The sequence below is a fragment of the Triticum urartu genome, chromosome 3A (assembly GCF_056163025.1).
Source record: "Triticum urartu cultivar PI428250 chromosome 3A, HENAU_Tu73, whole genome shotgun sequence".
NCBI classification, from domain to species: domain Eukaryota; kingdom Viridiplantae; phylum Streptophyta; class Magnoliopsida; order Poales; family Poaceae; genus Triticum; species Triticum urartu.
The window spans coordinates 641,379,780-641,399,792 of record NC_141875.1 but is presented as its reverse complement, the minus strand read 5'-3'; the positions used below and the strand labels follow the sequence as shown (position 1 = coordinate 641,399,792).

Below are 20,013 nucleotides of genomic sequence, written 5' to 3'. Positions count from 1 at the left end.
TCTTTGATGCTAAGGAGGCCAGCGCAGGCGAAAAGTACCAAGGCATCAGGCAAAGGTTGCTATATTGGTGCAACGAGACCAAGACCAGGAGGACGGCAAGACGGAGGTCATCGTGGAGCCCAAGACGGCGTCACTACCAGAGCTTTGCGCAGGCGAAGACCACTTTTGTCAGGATAGCTTGGACTAGCTGCCCCCCTTCAAATTGCCCGCCGTTGTTGGCTCCCTTCCTGCTCAATATTTGGGAAGAGGATCAGGACCTCTATAAATAGGACTAGCCACCACAATAGGAGGCATCGGATCCAGGGAGACACACAAGTCCACAAGCACAAGAACACCTCAACCTCAGGAGGCTGTTCTTCCCCTGTAACTGTTCATCATCAGCCCTAGAGGTAATCCACCACCACCACACTAGAGTAGGATATTACACCACAACGGTGGCCCAAACCAGTATAAATCTTGTGTCTTTCTGTGTTGCGAGTTCGTCGAGTTCGTCCGCGAGATCTTAGCGAGCTAGGGCGTAGATCGGTAGAAAGGAAAGACTTCACGCGCACCCCAGAGTTCGAACCTTGAGGGTTTGCCGGAACCCCACATCCGACAAAGGCACAACACAGTAGGTGAATATTTCCAATGACAAGCAAACAAATTAGTTAGCCGTACACATCATATTCAGCATGTTTATACAACAACTTCCACAAACAGTTACATCAGGCTTTCATAAAGTGCATTGGAAATCAGGTAAACAAACATGGAATATTTCTCTATAGCCACACTGATTTGAAATCTTTTTCTTCTTGAAGCTAACCAAGCCTGCTGTCTTTTTTTGGTTGAAGCTAGATCCTTGAATTTGCAGAGTAGAAAAGCAATGGCTCAACCTAAAGATCCAAGCAATGGGTCGTCAACTTTTTGCAGTAAATTACTCTCCTATCTGCGTTAATGAAACACGACTCAACCTAAAGATCCAAGCAAAGGACCATCAACCTTTTATAACCAATAAATTCACCCAAACTAAGTTACTCTCTTATCTGCCTTAATGAAACATAGTTAACATTTGCCATTGCTCTTTATATGCTAGAAATAGGCTCTGTACGTGTGCACGTTTTACACAGTAGTCTTCTCACAACTTGATGGAGTATGCATCAAGAAGGAACTAAATACAACAATCATAACATGTCTTACCTTGCCAGAGAACAATAGGGAAGTGAGGAAACCTGGACAGAAAGGGAAAGAAGCAACAAAGAACGTTTCAGCTCACAGACATTTTGTCAAACAGAAGACGGGCAAGAAAACCTTACCTACATAAGGTAGAAGTAGAATAGAACATGAGCAAGAAATCATAATTTGTAGCAAAAGCATTGAAGGGAGAAACAAAGAACTGCAAAGCATGCAAGCATCAGGGAGAAGGAACACAAAGGAAAAAAGAATCCATCAGGGCAAGAATTAGCAAGAAGCTAAGAAAACTGGGCACACCCTAGAGACAGACCAATATGCATATATCTGTCCCAAAGTAGTAGGCAGGAAGCAAACCACGAGGACAAGCATAAGGGAACCAGGACATTCTTCATTAGGAAGCGACAAGTGGGTAGTTGCTCCTTCTTTTGCTTGGGAGCTCTTAGAGTGTTAAATTAGAGGCACTGGCACAGAAACAAGAACATCCCCAAACATAAATAATAGGACAGGAGATCAAACTACAAAATGAATCTCTAGCTATTACAACTCTTATATTTCTTTACGGAGTAATAGAATAGCCAAAAAAATTGAGAACTCTGCTAGAAACATGATTTATTAATACAATGCAAAGAATATCAAAGAGAACAACTTGGCTGGTTATATCACAAAACCAACTGATTATCTTAGTTTGCTAGAATAATTTTGTATGACAGCAGAATTTCCTGCTTAAACAGTAATGAGAGTGAGTCTAGTCTAGCCAAAAAAGCAAAATTACCGGCAAGTTGCCCCGGCATCTCTAAGTTGCGAGTTGCTGGTGAAGCTGAAGATGTGCAGCCAAATGAACCAGGTAAATCAAGGGGCAAAAAAATAGAGGAGAAAGATGGTGAAGCTGAAGATGTGCAGCCAAGATTGGGGATGGGGCACGACGACTGGAAAGCAGCGGTAGGCAGTGATGGCCGCCTCCATTCCAGCATCACCCGAGCCCTCCTTCCTCGCATCTGTCCTCCCCACCCTCGCCCTGTTCCTCCACACCCACCATGAATCCTGCGCCAGATTTGGCAGCAAAAGGTAAGAGGCACGAGTAAGAAAGAAAGAGGAAGAAAGACAGTTCCTTCTTGCTACTGTCCAGGGCTGCCACACGAGCCGGTGGTGAGGCAATGGACGGCCGGCGTCACCTCTCCCGCTCTGCCTAAGACCCGCATCGAACTCCGCCCCACCCTCGTCTCCCCTCTCCCGTGCAATTGTCGCTCCCTCCTCGATCTCTCACCCTAGCCGTCGTCGATCCGCTACTCCCCTACCGCTGAACTCTGGCGCGGGGCAGGGATGGGGAGTCCTCAAGGGGACGGGAAGGGCACCAGGCGGAGCGTCTCTGGCGCGATGGAGAGAGGAGAGGGGGAGGCGGCGGCTCTGTGGGGAAGCATGGGGAGCAGGGAAGGAAGAACACGGGGCTCCAGGAGAGTGGAGTGGTCGACAGGATTCACCAGGCTCGACCCACCCCACGTCGCCCACTACCACCGCGGTCAAACCTTTTTTCACCGAAGATAGATGCCACACACATACGAGACGCACATTGCAAGCTGGGTCTGCGGGCAAAGCAGCCCCACCTCTCGTCGACTAGAGCTTGAGATCATAACGCCGAGAGAAATGAATGGCTGGATGTTTGACAACACCATAAAAAAGTGCCAGCGAGCTAAATCGCTCGATCCAGAACGAGCACGCGAAGGAGTTGCTCTAGAATGGCGGGTAGGGTAGGAAGGTTTATATGTTCAATCTGGAAGATCACCTATTGGTCATTTGGTCAAATAAATCTAAAATTGCATCAAGCAACATTTTTTTAGCTCTCATAGTTTGGGTTATTGCAGTTATGATTCGGATGATATTCTAAAGAACATAACTATAAGAATATATACAGAAAATACTAACAGATAACGCTAAGAACACATAGCATCCCCTCGTAAACACTGCGCTGGACCATTGTTCCAACATAAAGGAAACAATACTCAATGAACCCTATGAAAAATCAGAATCAGAGATGAAAAGAATATAAATGTAAGAACAGAGATCCAAAAAAAGGTACATGACCACTGGAAACAAAACTATGAAAGGTACAATGCAACAAATAAAGAATGAAATTTACCAAAGAAATACATGCCTGGTAGTAATGGAATGTTTGTATTGCCTGGCTACAAACAATGAGATCTTTCAGGTGGCACCCGTCCAGCCGACACCATATAGACCAATAGTAGTAATTATATAAGCAACAAACTTTACAATAAATCTTGAGAATGTTGTAGCAACGGAAGCAGCTAGAATATGGATCAGAGAATGTCGGGTACCTGTAGAAAATAATACATGAGTGGTACATAATCTCTTGTAATGAACCAGCATGAGCTTCACATCACACCCTATAACATAAACTGACCATATCACCTAACCACCTAAAAAGGATGACATCTCTTACAATGGCAGCAACTGTGCAGTAATACAGTTTCTCTAGAAGCACTAAAAAATTGACAAAAAAGAAAAACAGATAATAGCAACTCAACAATCATGTAGTACCAGAATGCATCCAAAAAAGAAGCCAATCTCATCTATAAAACAAAAAAGGGAAACCAAGCTGGCATCTGGACATCCTAAATAGTAAACGTCGCTAATACTTCATGATGACCCACAAGTATAAGGGATCTATCGTAGTCTTTTCGATAAGTAAGAGTGTCGAACCCAATGAAGAGCAGAAAGAAATGACAAGCGGTTTTCAGCAAGGTATTTTCTGCAAGCACTATAATTATCAGTAACAGATAGTTTTGTGATAAGATAATTCATAACATGTAACAAGTGACAAAAGTAAACAAGGTGCAGCAAGGTGGCCCAATCCTTTTTGTAGCAAAGAACAAGCTTGGACAAACTCTTATATAAAGCAAAGCGCTCCCGAGGACACATGGGAATTGTTGTCAAGTTAGTTTCATCATGCTCATATGATCCACGTTCGTTACTTTGATAATTTGATATGTGGGTGGAGCGGTGCTTGGGTTCTTCCCTTCCTTGGACAAACCTCCCACTTATGATTAACCCCTCTCGCAAGCATCTGCATCTACAAAAGAAGAATTAAGGTAAACCTGACCATAGCATGAAACACATGGATCCAAATCAGCCCCTTACGAAGCAACGCATAAACTAAGGTTTAAGCTTCTATCACTCTAGCAACCCATCATCTACTTATTACTTCCCATCCCTAGGCCCAAATCATGGTGAAGGGTCATGTAGTCGACGTTCACATAACATCACTAGAGGAGAGACAACATACATCTCATCAAAATATCAAACGAATACCAAATTCATATGATTACTTATAACAAGACTTCTCCCATGTCCTCAGGAACAAACATAACTACTCACAAAGCATATTCATGTTCATAATCAAAGGAGTATTAATTATCATTAAGGATCTAAACATATGATCTTCCACCGAATAAACCAACTAGCATCAACTACAAGAAGTAATCAACACTACTAGAAACCCATAGGTACCAATCTGAGGTTTTGAGACAAAGATCAGATACAAGAGATGAACTAGGGTTTGAGAGGAGATGGTGCTGGTGAAGATGTTGATCGAGATCGACCCCCTTCTCGATGAGAGGATCGGTGGTGATGACGATGGCAATGATTCCCCCCTCCCGGATGGATGTTTCCCGGCAGAACAGCTCCGCCGGAGCCCTAGATTGGTTCTGCCAGGTTCCGCCAAGAGACGGCGGCGCTTCGTCCCGAAAGCTTCCTTCTGATTTTTTCCATGTCAAAACACACCATATAGCAGAAGATGGGCATAGGGGGCCTGCTAGGGGGGCAACAAGGACGGAGGGCGCGCCCTCCACCCTTTTGGATGGCAGGTGGCCCCCCTCTGGTGCTTTCTTTGCCCAATAGTTTTTATATATTTCAAAAATATTTTCCGTGAAGTTTCAAGACTTTTGGAGTTGTGCAGAATAGGTCTCTAATATTTGCTCCTTTCCCACTCCAGAATTCCAGCTACAGCCATTCTCCCTCTTCATGTAAACCTTATAAAATAAGAGAGAATAGGCATAAGTATTGTGATATAATGTGTAATAACAGCCCATAATGCAATAAATATCAATATAAAAGCATGATGCAAAATGGACGTATCAACTCCCCCAAGCTTAGACCTCGCTTGTCCTCAAGCGAAAGCCGATATCAAAAAATATGTCCACATGTTTAGAGATAGAGGTGTCGATAAAATAAAATATGGACATGAGGGCATCATGATCATCTTTAGAACAACAACATATATTGTCATATAATTTCTTATGCTAAAGTAACAATTCATCCACAAGGTAAAGTATGAATCAGAAACTTCATTGAAAACTAACAAACTATGATCTCGGTCATTGAAGCAATTGCAATTTATCATAACATCAGAAAGAGTCAATATAAGAGCTTTTCAGCAAGTCCACATACTCAACTATCATTTAGTCTTTCACAATTGCTAACACTCACGCGATACTTATGGGTACAAAGTTTCAATCGGACACAGAGAAAGATAGGGGCTTATAGTTTCGCCTCCCAACCTTCTACCTCAAGGGTAATGTCAACAATAATACTTTATGAAAACCTACATCCGAGTGGATATATATATCCGGATCTCTCCAACACATAGCGCTTGCCAAAGGAAAAAGGGTAAAAAGGAAAGGTGAAGATCACCATGACTCTTGTACGAGGGTAGAAGGTAAGAATAAAAATAAAAGATAGGCCCTTCGCAGAGGGAAGCAAAGGTTGTCATGCGCTTTTATGGTGGATGCACAAAATCTTAATGCAAAAGAACATCACTTTATATTGCTGCTTGTGATAGAGAACTTTATTATGCAGTCCGTCACTTTTATTTCTTCCATATCACAAGTTCGTATAAAGCTTATTTTCTTCACACTAATAGATCATACATAGTTAGAGAGCAATTTTTATTGCTTGCACCGATGACAACTTACTTGAAGGATCTTACTCAATCCATAGGTAGGTATCGTGGACTCTCATGGCAAAACTGGGTTTAGGGATGTTTGGAAGCACAAGTAGTATCTCTACTTGGTGTAAAGAATTTGGCTAGAATGAGAGGGAAAGGCAAGCTCAACGTGTTGGAGGATCCATGACAATATACCTTCTATTCAGATATAAGAAAATATAATCCATTATGTTGTCTTCCTTTTCCAACATCAACATTTTAGAATGTCATATTTTAATGAGTGCTCACAATCAGAAAATATGTCCAAGATAGTATATTTATATGTAAAACCTCTCTTTCTTTATTACTTCCTATTAATTGCAACAATGACCAAAACTATGTTTGTCAACTCTCAACAACTTTTATTCATCATAATCTTTATATGTGAAGTCATTACACTCCATAAGATCAATATATGGTCCTTTTATTTGTTTTTGTTCTTTCTCTTATTTTATTCCCTCAAGATCATAGCAATAAAGCAAAGCCCTCAACTCAAAACTACTCTTTATTATATATAACTCACGGACTCGATTACATAGATAGACATCAAAACAAAACTCAAAGCTTGATCATACTAAAACTTTATTCTACTCGATCAAGATATAACCAAAAGGATTGAACTAAGAAAAACAATAACGACAAAGGTGTGATGGTGATACGATACCGGGGCACCTCCCCCAAGCTTGGCAGTTGCCAAGGGGAGTGCCCATACCCATGTATTTATGTCTCTTTCTTCGAAGGTGGTGATGATGGAGTTGTTGATGATGTAGGCTTATCATCCATCTTCGAGGGCATAGTCTCACCATCATAGAAGGATGAGCGAGTCTCCGGGATCCTCAAATATGTAGCCAAACTCATCCTCTTGAATCTACATTCATACTCACAGTTTTGGTTTTGCAAGTCATAGATCTGGTCCTGGAGGTGCTCGATTTTCTCGTGAAGCTTAAAGATGGCCTCCCCAATGTTCTTGGCATCCAGCTTGTGATTGTTGGTGAACTCCGCGATCATCATGTGATTGGCGTTGAGTCCATGTTCCACCATCCCTTGGCACTTAAAAACTTGTGGCTCCATTGCTTCGAGTCTCATCTCCACGCTTCCGGTCTTCTTTGGTCCCTCAACATCGCGGATGTCCAACACCCCCTCACACATCTCAATGGTTTGAGGGTGTTGCAGTACCTCCGTGAGGTAAGGGTTGATGACCTTCTCGAAATATTTGTCCTTGGGGGTGCTTGGAGACATCATGGTGATCTAGATCTGTTAGAAAAACAGCTCGAAACAAAAACTGAGGATTTTGTTGTGGTACGGTGGTCAAAACCTTCGGGAGATTATATAATGAATTTTTACCGACCAAAAGAAGTCTTGTGCAAGAAAACGGAGTCCGGAGGGCACACGAGGTGGCCACAAGGCAGGGGGTGCGCCCAGGGGGTAGGGCGCGCCCTCCACCCTTGTGGTCTCCTCGTGTCTCTTTCGGACTACTTTTAATTTTCCTATTTTTTAAATATTCCAAAACGGAGAAAAAAAATGCTATTAGAACAGTTTTGGAGTTGGTGTACTTACCGTACCACATACCTATTCCTTTTCGGAGTCTGAAACGTTCTCGAAAGTGTCCCTTATATACTCCTCTGGTGTTATGATGTCAATTATATTGGTCTCAGCATTTATGGGATTACCTGAGATATAATGTTTGATTCTTTGACCGTTCACTACCTTCGTATTTGTGCCTTCGGCGTTGTTGATTTTTATGGCACCGGAACGATAGACCTCCTCGATAATGCAAGGACCTTCCCATTTAGAGATAAATTTTCCTGCAAAAAATCGTAAACGAGAGTTGTATAGCAAAACATGACCACCTACATTGAACTCACGCTTTTGTATCCTTTTATCATGCCATCTTTTAACTTTTTCTTTAAACAACTTGGCTTTCTCATAGGCTTGGGTTCTCCATTCATCAAGTGAGCTAATGTCAAATAACCTCTTCTCACAGGCAAGTTTGAAATCATACTTGAGCTCTTTAATAGCCCAATATGCCTTATGTTCTAGTTTGCGAGGTAAGTGACAAGCCATTCCATAAACCATTTTATACGGACATATACCCATAGGGTTTTTATAAGTAGTTCTATAAGCCCATAATGCATCGTCAAGTTTCTTAGACCAATTCTTTCTAGATCTATGAATAGTCTTTTGCAAAATCAATTTAATCTCTCTATTGCTCAACTCTACTTGACCACTAGACTGATGTCGGAGTAAATGACCACGGGTAGCCTCATCAGCTCCTCATGGTATTTCAAGACATCAGGGCCGGATGCGCCCCTCAAGCATCAAAGACAAAGGACCGCCTTCTCGAGGCCGGCTGGTCCAAGCGGCCAGCTGCCGGAAGGTGGCGGAATCCAGAATACGGCCATGAAGTGGTCCGACTCCTAGCAGGTGGCCTCCAGGGAGGCTGACTCCTAGTAGGCGGCCCCTCGTTCCCTCAAAGTTAGCACCCACATAATTATGACGAGACGGGGCGTGGCTACAGTGCAACTTGCCACCCCCAAATCCAGGGCGGGGCGTGGCCACAGTGCAGCACACTGGGTGGATATCCCTCTCCCGGCGCAGCACTGTTGCCACGCGGCCCATGACATCAACCATGGCAGAGAAGGCCATGCTCCCACGGCGGACTGTCAGTACGGCCCGCAGGCGGCGGGCCCTACCTATCCGTGAGAAGCCAGAAGGTGGCGAGCCCTGACCAGTCGGCTCGGGGGGATGCCGGCTCCTGACCAGGCAACCCTTACTTAGAGTTTGTGCGCCATTAACCAGAAGCGATGGGGAGTGGCTACAGTGAACGCCCACCACGCGGTGGGACTGTAGCCACGCTCTCCCCGACAAAGCACACATCATCAGAGGCACTACCACAGTACTAAGCAGCCGGCAAGACCCGCAAGCGGCGGGTGCGGCCTGTCGGCCAAGTACGAGACAACCGGCGGGACCCACCAGGCGGCGGGCCCCAGCGGCCGGTGGAGAAGCCGGCCATCAGAGACACTGACAGCCGGGTCCTACCACCCGGCCAAATTACCATTGTACCCTTGGGGGGTAGGCCTATATAAACCCCCTAGGGCACCCATGCAAAGGGTTCAACCTCTTAGATAACACACACACAGAGAGAGGAGTAGAGCTAGCCTTGCCCTTCTTCCTCCTCTAGCAAACAGCTCAAGGAGCAACTTGTAGCCACTTGTTGAGATAGTGATCATGTGGAGACCCCGCAGAGCAGGACTAGGGGTGTTATCTCCTAGGAGAGCCCCGAACCTGGGTAAAGTGCGTCTGTCGGAGTAAATGACCACGGGTAGCCTAGCCGGCTTCCCCTAGCACTTCAGAAAAATTATAGGCCGATTGAGCCTCCAAGCATCCAAGACGTGGGGCCGCCTTCCCCCAGTCAGCTACCTCTCAAGCCGGCTGCGCAAAGGCGGCCCAACCCTGAAATCCTTGAGAAACAAGACCATGAGAAGGCCGACTTCAAGAAGCCGGCCATGAGAAGGCCGACTCCCAGGAGCCGGCCCCTCAGCAGGCAGCTAAGATCTTGCCCTCAGAGTCTGCACCCACATAACGGCGACAAGACGGGGCGTGGCTATAGTGAAGCCTGCCACCCCCGAATCCCGGGGCACGCATGGCCACAGTGCGTCGTACGGGGCGGCCATCACCCGTCCGGCGCGACACTGTTGCCACGTTGATCGTGACGTCACCCACGGCAAGTGGTCAGTACGACTCGTGGGTGGCGGGGCCCCTCAGTCAGGGAGACCCCAAAGGCGGCCAGGCTTCCCGCAGTCGGCCAGGGGTGCGGCCGGCTCCCAATAGCCGGCCAGCTCTCTCCCTCGAAGGAGGTGCCTCATTAAGGAGATACAAGGTAAGGCTACAGTGATGAGCCGCCTCGCGGCGGCACTGTAGCCATGCTTACCACGACAAAGCCCTCGTCACCAGAGGCAAGGCAACAGTAACCAGCCTCCGACAAGACTCCCAAGCGGTGGGGCCGGCCTGTCGACCAGAGGGCCGACAGCCGGCGGGGCCTACCAGGCGGCGGGCCAATCGATCGGTGGAGAAGCCGGCCAGCATAGACACAGACGGCTGGGGCCCGTGCCCCACCGGATTACCATTGTACTCTAGGGGGTAGGCCTATATAAACCCCCAGGGCACCCATGCAAGGGGAGATCTCTCTCTGGATATTTTTAGACACCGCAGTGAGAGGAGGAGCAGGCAAGCCTTACCCCTCTTCATCCTTTCACCAAACAGCTCAAGGAGCCTCTTGTAGCTACTTGCCAATCTAGTGACCATGCGGAGACCCCGCAGAGTAGCAGTAGGGGTGTTATCTCCACGGAGAGCCCTGAAGCTGGGTAAGATTCGCCGGCGTGCATGTCTTCGCCTTATCCCATTTCCAGACACCGGCGATGTTTTATAGGCTCCCACAATGATAAGCCACCCGTTGGCATATGTCGCACCAACCACCCGGCATTTGGCGCCCACCGTTGGGCCAGGTGCACCGTCGTCCGGAGACCTGCTCTGGACGGGAACCCTCTTCCTCCCCAACGTGCGTAGCCAGCCCGGCTCGCTCGATGGCGCTTGCCCTGGCGCGCTGCAAGGCGTCGCTGACGCATGCGTGGCGAGCTGCCTTGCCGATCTTCTTGGCGAGGCTCGCATCTCTGACGAGCCCGCTTCTGACGCGGGAACAGGCTGCCCCGAAAGCCGCCTCGTCAGTCTCCTCGACCAACTCCACGTCTCCTGCGAGCTGGCTGCGGACTTGGAGTCGGTTGGCTCCACCGACCCGATGCTTGTCGATTCCGACACGGCATCACTTGACGCCTTCCTCTCCAACGTGGTAATCATCAACGACCCTCTCCTCAAGCCGACAGCAGCGGCAGCGCCATCACCGAGGTACTGGTCATCAGCCATGGCGCGGCCTCTGGTGAAAACGCCCACGACGCCCCGCAGACGGCGTTGCACGACTTGTCCGCCCCCATCCCGGTTGACACGGACGCCAAGACATTGGAGGCGCGCCGCCTCACCCTGATTGCGGAGGGCCAGAAGCTAGCCACCATGAGACGCCTCACCGAGGCTCACCAGCGCGAAGTCGATCGCGCCGCCTTCGGCACGCCGCCTCCCGACGGGCCGAGCCGCGTCGGCATCGTCAAGAAGCACGGCGCGGCTATCGCCGACATGCTGGGAGCGGACCGCTCAGTCTATGCCACGCCTCTCAAGAACTTGCGCGCCGCCCAGGCGGCCGCAGACGAGTTGAATGGGCTGGGGCCTGACGAGCTCCCCTACATGACCAGACGCATCCAGCAGCTTATCGACGCGGCCACAGAGCGGCATGAAGCCGGTGTCCGCGCCGAAAGCCCTCCCCCGCGCCGAGAGCACGGCGCGACATCCCGAACACCGACTGCGGGTAACACCCGCGCAAGGAAAGAAAAGGAGCCGGCTGCCAGCCGCAGCCGGACTTGAGTCTCCATCGAGCGTGACGCAGAAGGCCGTCCTCGGGCTGTGCAACGCCCCCAAGCTAGGCGTTACACCATAGGGTGTGGTGCCTGCGTGGCGGGCGCCACAAAAGGGTCAGTGCCGTGAAATAGTTTCACGGGCAGTTCATTCTGTGAATTGATTTCGTCCCGAGGTCAAAATTGTCAAATTTGCTCGATTGGGTGGAGAAGAAAGCTCGGCCTACGCTATGCTATAGCTGGCCAAACGGGCCGGCCCGGCCCGGCCCGGCACGGCACGGCCCATCCTAATCGTGCCTGGCACGGCCCGGCCCGCGAAGGCACGATTATTATACGGGCCGTGCCATGCCGGTCCACGTGCTGCAGCCTGCAGCCCAGGCATGACCCGTATGCTAATCGGGCCAGCCCATCGGCACGCTAGGCCCGCTAATCTGCCTCCTATTTTGCACACTGGGCATTTTTTAGCCTATTTTTACCTGTTGGGCCATATTAGGATACATGAAAAAATAAAAAAAAATCGGGCCGTGCCGTGCCGGCCCGCGTGCTCGGCCTTCAGGCCCAGGCATGGCCCTTGGCGTGCCAAGTGCCGGGCCTGGCCCATTTAGCATGTGCCGTGCCGTCCCGGCCGTGCTACCGGGTTGGCCCAGCTATCCCGGCCCGTTTGACCACCTATACGCTATGCCAACGCATCGCGTATCAGCCCACTACTTGGCCTTCAGAAGGAATCACACGACTCCGTGGCCCATTTCTTTCTTAGATATACTCCATTTCCTTTTTCCCGTTCCACGTTCGGGTCTTGCGGAAATATAACGGTCTGTTTCGGTTTTCCCCATTTTGTGTCAGTATTATTTCGGTTGGTTTCATTTCATATTCCGTTTAGTTTCATTTTTTTCGTTTCAAAAGTCCTTTAAAAAATTCTATCAATTTGTGAGCATTTTAAAATGTGCACATATTTTTAAAAATTCGTGGAAATAGTAAAATTTCTACATAGTTTTAAAATTGTAAATATTTATTAATTAATGAACCTTTTTAAAAATTGAGAAAAATAAAATAAAATTTGTAAACATTTTAAAATTTTGTGAATGTTTTAAAATACTTGAACATCATTTAAATTTGGGACTTACTATTTATATATAATTTTATTTCACAACATATTTGCTAAAACTTTTCCGTGCTACCCGTTATACTAATGATAATATTTTCTTTTAAACAAAAGGGCCAAAAATTAGCTGAAAATCTGCAAACCGGACATGGGTCCGCCCACTTACACCCTGCATGGGCGTTTTCCCAGCTCGGCACTACAAAGCATTGAATAGAGCAGGTTTCAAATCACCAATTAAGAGGTATCCCTTGCACTCCCGCCTTTTATAGCGGTAACAAGTGATGCATTGCATGCTTTTTTTCCGTAGATTCAATTTTCAAAATGTTTTATCTTTTAAACTTCGTTCCAAAAAATGTCGAAAGCCAAAGAACCAAAAACAAAAACCAGAAATTGTTTCATTGTTGAATCTCACTAGATCCCAGGTTGATAGGTTTGGACAAACTTTTTCTCGAAAAAATCTGAAATAAAAAATCAGAAACCAAAACAATGTAAAAAATGTCCAAAGCCAAAGAACCAAAAACAAAAACAAAATCGGAAGCACATTTTTTGCTTTTTTCACTTTTCGGGAAGCACATCTGTGGCTTCACTGTGAAGCGCATCTATGGCTTTCCACATCTATACTTTTTCACAAGATGTACTTTATGAGAGCAAAACAAAAGAAAGATTCTTTTTCAAGAAAACCTAGAAAAACCCAAAGAAACGCAAAAATGTGTGTACAGAAAGAGAAAACTTGTGCTCCTATGCGTGCGCCCAGCGTCTGACATGTGGCAGCGGCTAGGCGCACCATGCAGTGTGGTGTCGTTTATCCGCTAGGAGCCCCTTGCAAGGGTAACTCTGGTTAGTTACTTCTGAGGAGGTCTCGACTCTGCGATGCGGTACTAGCTAATTGATTTGTTGGCCATTAGCCCACCAGAAGCACACACGAACCTATGCATGTGCGTAGAGAGTTGAGCTTATAGTTCCTTCTAGTTAGGGTTTGTGTTCCCTAGTCTGCTTCATACTAGCGTTGAGCTTTCCTCCTCCCGTCTCCAGAGAACTGGGGTCGATCAAAGGGTGGTTTTGCACCACTACCAAGCCTTGGTTTGATAACGACATGTTTTTGGGATTAACGATTTCAGTCCATCCACAAACAGACAAATAGGCCGGTTCTGACTAGGTTTCCAGTTCCAGATGGTATCGTGAGAACATGGCCCGTCTTCCGGTATGACAAGGATGACTTGGAGGGTCTGATGGCATGACTAGGGCTAAGTGAAGAGAATCTAGATGACATCGTCTTTGAATATGAGGTTCAACTGTCGGTGGAAGAAATGGTATGGATGGTGGTGGCTCGAGTCCATATGGATCCAGAGTTTAGCCAATGCTAGCTCTCCAAGAATATGATATCAGTTCTTTAAGAACATGAGAGCGTTTTTTTAGAATATGAGTCGGCTTCGAATCTCACTCATGACGTGTACATCAAGGCAATTGAGGGTAACATGTCTGTCCTCCAATTTGCATGCCTGAGAGATTGGGAGTAGGCAATGGACGGCGGCCCGTGGGTTTTGCAAGAGTGTGCCTCTTGCAGCTTATGACAAATTTACTAAGCCCTTATTTGTTAGTTTGCATACTTCACTCATATGGATTCAAATACATGACTTGCTTAGGGGCACAAGGGACTGAGAATTCCTTGGCGCCGAAGGTGGGGAAATTTATTGTCGTCGAAGCACTGATACATCTCCAACGTATTTACTTTACAAGCACTTTTGCTCCTATTTTGCCCCTTAATTTGCACAATATGAGTGAAACTAACCCGGACTGGCGTTGTTTTCAGCAGAACTACGGAGAATTATTTTGAAATGAATAAAAATTACTGGAGCAAAGAGCTACAGGTGGGGAGTGTAAGGGCATATTTATCCCTACGGTGTTTTGGTGATTGATGACAATGCATTTGCGGACTAATCGGGTGCTTTGAGTTCTTTCAGATATTCATCCTTCGGCACGAAACGATTATTTCCCCTCGGCGCTCTACTCAAGACGGTGTAGCTTCCTTCGTGACTTTGTTGGTGGACTAAGTTTCGTAGTAGTCACCGTACTATCAAGAGGGGATCTGCTTCGGTATGGTTTGGGTGGAATCAACACGTACACGTTCTTCTCACACCCACCGTTTCTTTCCGTCTCTCTGGAGCTTCTCTTTTCTCCCCTATGTGTCTTTTCCTGGACCCAGCGGTAGTACCGCGGGCCACAGCGGTAGTACCGCTGAGGCTCACTAAGCGGCAGTACCGCTCCTCGGAGCGGTAGTACCGCTTTATGGCCTCAGCTGCAGTACCGCTGCGGCTCCGTGCTCCTACCGCCTCGACTCGAGTGCGCATTTTCTCGTGTCGGGTTTTACGACACTAGCTGCAGTATAGCGGTAGTACGGCTGAAGCTCAGTAAGCGGTAGTACCGCTCCTCGGAGCGGTAGTACCGCTGGTTGGCCTCAGCCGCAGTACCATTGTGGCTCCGTGTTCCTACCGCCTCGACTCGAGTGCGCATTTTCTCGTGTCGGGTTTTACGGTACTAGCTGCGGTAGTAGTGGCGGTAGTACTGCTTGTGAGCGGTAGTACCGCCCTGCCTCCGCGGTAGTACCGCTCTGGGTCCCAGCCCCAGCCCCTTCTCTTCTAGCGCGGCAGTACCGCTGAGGGGGAGCGGTAGTGCCGCTTAGGAGCGGTAGTACCGCCCTGCCCCCGCGGTAGTACCGCTCTCTGCGGGGCTGAGTGGGGGGTAACGGGTGGATTGTTCCCCCCACTATAAAAGGGTGGCTTCTTCCCCCCTTTGACCTACCTCTTCCACCATTAAAGCCCCATTATTGCTCCAAGCTCCATTTTTGCCCGATCTCACTCCCTAGCCAACCAAACTTGTTGATTTGTTCGGGAGTGGTTGAGAAGGTCCCGATCTACACTTCCACCGTGAGATTTTTGATTCCCCCACTCATCCTTAGCGGATCTTGTTACTCTTGGGTGTGTGAGCACCCTAGACGGTTGAGGTCACCTCGGAGCCATATTCCATTGTGGTGAAGCTTCGTGGTCTTGTTGGGAGCCTCCGATTAAGTTGTGGAGTTTGCCCCAACCTTGCTTGTAAAGGTTCGGTCGCCGCCTTCAAGGGCACCAATAGTGGAATCACGGCATCTCGCATTGTGTGAGGGCGTGAGGAGAATACGGTGGCCCTAGTGGCTTCTTGGGGAGCATTGTGCCTCCACACCGCTCCAACGGAGACGTACTTCCCCTCAAAAGGAAGGAACTTCGATAACACATCCTCGTCTTCACCGGATCGACTCTTGGTTATCTCTTACCTTTACTTGTGCAAGCTCTTTAGTGTTTGTTCCCTTGCTTGCTTGTGTGCTTGTTGTTGTTGCATCATATAGTTTGTTCACCTAGTTGCACATCTAGACAACCTACTTTGATGCAAAGTTTAATTTGGTAAAGAAAAACTAAAAATTGGTAGTTGCCTATTCACCCCCCCTCTAGTCAACCATATCGATCCTTTCAATTGGTATCAGAGCCTCGTCTCTTTATTAAGGACTTTACCGTCCAAAGAGTATGGTTGATACCGTAGACGGAGCGGAGGAACACTCCGTTGTGAATCCTATCTCGTCTACGGGCGATGGGGGAACTTCGGTCTCTCGTGAGGAGTTCAATGTAGCCTTGGAGACATTGAAAACCTCCATGACGACCGAAGTTGAAAACATGTTTACTAAATTTCTTGAGGGGCTTAAACTATCCACCGCACCGTTGAAAGTGGGGGATCCCACCAACAAGGTGTCGGATGCTATCCCCGACAAGGGGGAAGCTAGTAGTGAAAAGGCTCCTTCTTCTAGTGGCAAGAATGGCACCGGCATCTTTGCCCATGTGGAACCACCACTTGTGTATGGTGGACCAGTTCCTTCTACTCATTTGAATCATGCCGGCCCTCCTCCTAAGATTGTGAAAAATGAGGATTTTGATTCTTGGGTTTACCGCTTTAAACGTCATTTAAATCATGTGAACACTAACCTTTGGAGAATCATTGAAGAAGGTTTCTACCCACATGATCCAAGCAACTTCACTCCTCGAGAAGCCGCGGACAATCAATTCAATGAGAATGCTCTCTTCATCATTCAAGATGCAATTCCACCCGAAGACCTACCTCATCTTCGTCCCTTCGCCTTGGCCAAAGATGCATGGCATTGTGTCGTGTATCTCTACCGGGGAAGCGCAAGCATTCAACGCTCCAACTATGAAGTGGTACAAGATGAGGCCGATGAATTTGCAATGAAGGAAGATGAAGAACCTCGTGAGCTTTATCGGAGAGTCACCAAACTCGCGGTCTCACTACGAGATCACGGGAGCAAGGACACGGATGACAATTGGATCAAGCGCAAATTCCTCAAGGCAATGATGCCCTACCACAAGGCCATGTCCTCCGTCATCTGCCAAAGACCGGACTTCCACACTTTGACCTCAAGCGAGGTGTTGGATGAGTTTGTGGCCATGAACATTTTGGACAAGACCGCCGACAATGCGGTGCTCCGTTCTCAACGGGGAAAGAAGCCTAACCTTGCTTTGAAGGCCAAGCTCATCGTGGAAGAAGAAGAGGAAGAGGAGGAGAGCAACCCCGAAGATACAAAGTATGCATATCATGAACACATGGCACTTGCTTCAAGGCAATTTTGGAGCAAGAAAAACTCGAGGAACAACTTTAGCAAAAACACCTCGAGTGGCACGAGGGGCAAGCAACGTGTAAGGACTTGTTACAATTGTGGCAACGTGAGTCATTTTGTTGCGGAATGCCTGTATGAGAAGAGGGAAGACAATGGTGGCAAACTCATCCGAAAGGACAAGGCCAAGTCGTTCCACAACAAGAACAACTTCACCAAGAAGACTCCTCCCAAGGCCTTGGTTGTGCAAGAAGAGTACAATGAGGATGATGACGATGATGAGTCGGTTTCCATGGCCTCCGTCGCCATTGCCACAACGTCACGAGTGTCTCTCTTCGACTCACCTAACGAGAGCATCAACGCCAAGTGCCTCATGGCGAAAGCCACCAACAAGGTAACCTCCAACATCAAAACTACCATCATTAATCATCCTTCCCCATCGGAGAGCATTAATGAAGTTGAGGGAGCTAATGTGGAGGCTAACGAGTTTGAGGCCTTTATGGGCAAACTCAAGGGAAAATCCAAGAAGCACTTTGTTGCTCTCTTGGAACAACTTGGTGAGGCAAATGACATGATCGAGGCTCACGAAGACACCATCTCAAAGATGGAAGGGCATAGTCGTGACTATGCCGATGAGATTTCGGATCTTTCAAATGCTCTTGAGGAAGAGCGTGGTCTTCGTTTGGCTCTTGAGGAGTCATACAACGTTGATCATGCTAAGTTAGAGAAAGATTATGATCATGGCCTCGTTGTCTCTCATGTGCTAAATTCCGAGAAGGCCAAACTCGGAGTTGATCTTGCTAGACTCAAAGAGGAGTTTGATATACTTGACAAGGCCCACAAGGCCTTGAAGGGTATTCACGCTAGTCTCAAGGAGTCTCATGATCAACTCCAAGTGAAGCTAACTAAGGAGAAAGCAACTTTTCCTCATATGGTTTTAATTGATAATGCAAATGCTACTAACCCGTGTTGTGAGCATATACATCTTATTGAGGAAAATGCTAAGTTGAAGGAGCAACTTGAGAGAGTCCTTGCGACGTGCATACAAGGCAAGAAGAACCTCAATGATCTCTTGATCAACCAAAAGGGAGGTGTGGTGAAGGAAGGGGTTGGGTACGTCCCCGACTCCAAAAACAAGAAGAAGAATGACAAGACCAAACGTCCTCCTCCACTCATGCAAACCTTTGTGAGGGCGGGAGAAAGTGTCCCCGAGGAGAAGAAGAAGAACGAAGTCAAGAAGGGCAATGTCACCTCACCCAACAAAGCCGGCGACTTTAATCCTTCTTATGTGTTGTGCCGTGCTAGTGATGGGCATGTTTATGCCAAATTTGTTGGTTCTATTCATGAGCACATTGAATGGTCTATTTGGGTCCCTAAGACCCTTGTTACTAACATCAAAGGACCCATTACAAAATGGGTACCTAAAACCAAGCATTGATCTCTTGTAGGTGTTTGCTTCCGGTGGTGGATCATGGTTGCTCGATAGCGGAGCTACAAATCATATGACCGGAAGCAAGGACTTGGTGGTCGATGTGCACAAGGTTCCATCTATGCCCACCAATGTCGAGTGGGGTGACGCCTCATCTTCTAAGGTATTGGGACTTGGCAAGGTGGTCATCTCTCATGATCTCACGATCGAGAAGGTCATGCTTGTTGAGTCTCTTGCATACAATTTACTTTCCGTTCGTCAACTTGCAATCATGGGCTTTGCCACTTTCTTTGATATCGATACCGTGGCCCTCTTGTGGAGCAAGACTCTTAAAGTAGCCTTTGTTGGGCATGTCGAGAACGGTCTATATGTGATTAACTTTTCGGAGCAACCCACTAAGACCGCGACATGCCTAATGGCTAAAGTTGATGTGGGATGGCTTTGGCATCGCCGTTTAGCCCATGTCAATATGAGATCTTTGCAAAGTCTCCTTAAGGGGGACCATGTCCGTGGACTAACGAATGTTAGTTTTGCTAAAGATCGTGCTTGCAGTGCCTGTATCGAAGGAAAGCTACACGAGAAGGCTCACCCTCCCACGACTATCATTTATTCAAAGAGGCCTTTGGAGCTCCTTCACATGGATCTCTTTGGGCCTCCATCCTTCGATAGTCTTGGAGGTAGAAAGTATTGCTTGGTGATTGTGGATGACTACTCAAGGTACACGTGGGTGTATTTCTTCAAGAGGAAGAGCGAGACCCAACAAACCGTCATTGACTTTGCCAATGAAGCACAACGTCAACACAATGCAAAGATCTTGACAATTAGAAGTGACAACGGCACCGAGTTCAAGAACTACACCTTGGATGAATTTCTTAGTGATGAGGGAATCAAGCATCAATATTCCGCACCATACACCCCTCAACAAAATGATGTTGCGGAGAGGAAGAACCGGACGTTGATGGATGCGGCAAGGACCATGATGGCGGAGTTCAAGTCTCCGTACAACTTTTGGGCCGAAGCCATCAACACCTCGTGTCATGCATCAAATCGGCTCTACCTCCGCAAGGGCTTGAACAAGACTCCTTATGAGATACTCACCGGTAACAAGCCCAACCTCAAGTACTTTCGGGTATTCGGGTGTAAGTGTTTCATTCTCAAGAAAGGTGTTCGGTTGTCTAAATTTGAGGCTAGAGCTTATGAGGG

General features: G+C 47.5%; 1 long non-coding RNA gene across 1 annotated transcript; it reads right to left on the bottom strand.

Moving 5' to 3' along the window:
- Positions 1-647: 647 nt before the first annotated feature.
- Positions 648-2,858, bottom strand: LOC147981031 (uncharacterized). Its single transcript, XR_015598803.1, has 2 exons — positions 1,177-2,858; positions 648-925 (listed from the first exon to the last, which is right to left on the bottom strand). It is a non-coding gene; the product is annotated as an uncharacterized LOC147981031 (long non-coding RNA).
- Positions 2,859-20,013: the final 17,155 nt, after the last annotated feature.